The sequence below is a fragment of the Triturus cristatus genome, chromosome 6 (assembly GCF_964204655.1).
Source record: "Triturus cristatus chromosome 6, aTriCri1.1, whole genome shotgun sequence".
In the NCBI taxonomy this organism is placed as follows: domain Eukaryota; kingdom Metazoa; phylum Chordata; class Amphibia; order Caudata; family Salamandridae; genus Triturus; species Triturus cristatus.
In genome coordinates this window covers 1,881,826,399-1,881,830,206 of record NC_140589.1, presented here as the reverse complement: position 1 = coordinate 1,881,830,206, position 3,808 = coordinate 1,881,826,399, and positions in this window count along the sequence as shown.

The following is a 3,808-nucleotide window of genomic DNA, read 5'->3' as shown; positions in this document are numbered from 1 at the left end:
ACCTAGGGTCTCTGGTGTGTTTGTGCTCACCGTCACCCCCCATCATTTGTAGTGCAGCAAATTATATATTCCGGCCTGAGCAACAAAGTGTGAGTCAAATCATCATGAATATACCGACGTAAAGCTTCCAACATCTGCAACGTAGAAACTTCCCTGATCAACCATCCACTCCATACCCACAACAGACCTCCCCCATCTCGGTCATGACTCATCCCCTAGTGCTCCCAAACTCCCTCCCCGCACCCCCTCAAAAACAGATAACCACTGCCTTGTGTATTACACTCGTGGACGGATGTTGCTCATCCAAGTATGGATAACAATGAAAAAGGTTTAGACAGCCCATCCCCATGCATCGTCAATATATGTTAACAGCTTCACGGACTCTATATACTCAGTCCCGAACCATCCAGTGGCCCAAGGCCGGTAGCGACCCCTCCATGCCCAGTGCACATTAGTCCGTGCAGCTTGCCAACCACTAGTATAAAATCAGACATAGTTGCGATCAAATCCGCATGCCCCCGCCCCGCCCACCATCTGCCACCACGCACTCCAAGTGTCCCATCTGATGGCCATCTCCACTTCAACGAGTTGTGTCACAGTTCACACCCATGTACCACCCTCCCACTAGCAAGAATGGTTAATTACACCCTACTGTCAGCAGCTGCCTGATCATATGCAAAAACCACCCCCCCTTGCTCTCCTGTCACAGGTCCATACTGCCAGGCATCTTCATCAGTCTTGTTTATCTAGGAATACTCCAGTCACCTCGGGAAACAGGTGGTGTTCCGTGCTGCGGCGCAGCTCCTTGGACCAGTCCTTCCTGGCCTTCTGCAGGGCCTTTGGGTCTGTAAAGATGTGGGAACGGCCCTGTCTGTTGACACGGAGCTTTGCTGGATATAGCATTGCATAATCTATGCCCATGTCTCAAAGCTGTTTTTTCATGGGGGGCAAACTGTTGGCGCGCCTCCTGCACTCGTAATGTAAAATCCAGGAACAAGGAGATCTCAGAGCCTTCATAGGTTAGTGACTGTTTTTCCCTCGCCAGCTTCAGAGCAGCGTCCCTGTTTCGGTAATTGAGTCATTTTGCAATAATCGGTCGTGGAGGGGCCACGGGGATGGGTGTGTCCCAAGTGAGGGGTGCGCTCTTTCCACTACAAACATGGTCGAAAAGGCCCCCTCCCCCAGCAGCGTAACCAGCAACTTCTCAATGAAGTGTTCGATGTTTCCAGTCGGAGTAGACTCCAGTAAACCGGTAATTCTCAGTTTACAGCAACGAGAACGGGCCTCCAAATCCTCTGTCTTGTCTTGGAGGACACGTAGGACTTTCCCCAATTGCTTATGGTCTGTGTCCAGCTTATTGTGCGCCTCCTCCACCACCGTGAGCCTCCGTTCTAATCGTTCTGCATGCTTGTCTAAGCGCTCCACCATTCTGTCCATCTGGTAGGAGAGGGCATCCATCTTCGTGCCTAAAGAGATGATTCCGGATTGCAGGCTTTTTTCCATGGCCATCAACATCTCCCGTACATCCGAGCTAGGGGCCTTGGACGTGGGGGCGGTCGGCACCCTCTCAGTCCCAAAAGCGGAGGCATCATGTGACTTCGACTGCTGCTGGTCGAACGAGATCTTGGGCTGAGTTCTGTCCACTCTGCCCTTGTCGATTCCAGCTAAACCAGACAGACTTAATCACACAGCCCACCGAACCTGTAGTACCACTCTCCCGGTATCTGCTGAGGCTCAATGGTACTGCAAACGCCACTAATCTGCACCACCGAGTAGCCTTCCCACAAAGCGATGTCCCATGCCTCTTTGCTTGCGCCAACCTGCGGTTGCTCACTGCAGTGCCCAGGGTATCACCCTGAGCCGGGCTGTCCAGAAACTCGCAGCAAGGCCAGGCCCCAACAGCTGACTGCAGCAACTCCGCACCCTGCCAGGCCTACACCGCAGCGCCTCAGGCCAATCGGTCCAGCCGCCCAGAATCTCCCACACCTGCACAGCACAAGGCAATACGTATCGCAAAAGTGCCAACCCCTAGGGCAGGGGCAATGGATGACAGAAAGGTCTGTACCTCCCGAGGTGCTCTTCTATGCTGCAATCTCACCCTCACAATTATATTGTGATCGATGATAGGGACATCTCCAGACCAGAACTTCCGGCACACCACAGCTCCGCAATAATCAGCTCCCCAGACAGAACTCAGCAGGGATCCCCTTTGTTGCGGTCCCCCCAGTCTTGCCAGGTCAGCTCGTCAACCCCGCTTCTTTGTGCTGCGCTGAACGCGCTCTGCAGATGCGCTACAAAATGGCGGCTACAGGGGAACGGGAATGCCCGCAGCGGCTGGAGTCAGTCCACCGCCCCGCTCTGGGCGTCAATTCCTAGCCACTCACCCCTCTCTCCTCGCGGGCTCAGCGCACACGCCCAGCACTGAGATAGGGGAACTTCGTTGCTCCGGAGCTACAGGGATTCCGAGTCTTTCAGCAGCCGACGGGATTCGGCTGATCGGTACAGGGGACCCGTTCGCCCCCCTCACCACTCTGCACACATTACGCTGCACTCTGTCCACTCTTCCGGGGACACTGCTCTGGCTTCACACTTGCAGGGGTCCACAGACCAGGCAGATTGCACCAGTGCGCAAGGCGCCGATGCGAATCCCGACCGCTCAGCCGCACGCCAAGCTCCGGCTACCATCGCCCTGTCCCAACTCAGATCGGGCATTCAGGCCCAGTGGGGCAGGTTGCATCCAGGTTGCGTTGCTCCTCAGCACTTGGTCAGATCGGGACTAGAGATCGATCACTGGGCTCCCGGTATGTTCCGATAGACTGGCCGCTGTGTTTTCAGAATGTGGCACTGTGAAAGCATCGGATAAATTACGAATAATTTGGCGATAACACAGAGCTAAGGGCTCAAGCGGCCATCTTGGTCGTGAGCAAGCTCTGCCCCCCCCCAAAAAAAAATACACATACAATTAAGATAAACCAATAAAATTAAAACAAAAATTGAAGAAACACTATATAAACAAACAAAAATTAAACATAATTTTGCACTTCAAACAAAAAAGCAAGAACAAGGAGAAACTCATCCTGATTGCCACAACATTGGACTACATTATAGAAAAATCCGTTTCCAGCTCCACAAAGTATGTAAAATTCCATTTATGAACTACTGCTACTGCAAATGTTCTCAAAGCACTATTTATACGAACAAAATAATTAATACATATTTTTTTAATTATATGTCCTCTACAGATAATTCTAAAGACACTCAAAGACCTACAACATGCTGTGAAAAATCAACTTGCAAATAAAGTAAGCATTAAAGTAAAATAAACACAACAAATTAACACAATTAGCAAAAAATGGCAAACAGAAGTCCAAGTTAATTACAACCCCCCCTTAAAACACAGTTAAACAAATTTATTAAAATTACTCTTTATATCAAAAGGAATTTTAACAAGAATACCATAGGAAAACAGTAAAGAAAACCCATATGCATTGAAAAAAAAAATGTAAGTATTAAATTGACAATGTATATATTTCATTTGTTAAAACAGCACAGAAATATGTTTAATTATGTTTATATACATTTCTCTTAGCATTTGAAACATCAGAATGACTGAAGGGGCCCAATTTATTACTTCCCAGAAAGGAAAGTTTTTGTTATTTTATATGGGCCAGAAAAGCAAACAGGTGACAAAGTCAACTGGAAATGCAGTAAATATTATTCTAACATATGTTATGGGAGGGCTACAACAAAGGAAACAACTGCATTATATGTTAGAGAGCATAACCATCCCCCTAACGTAGCTGAAATA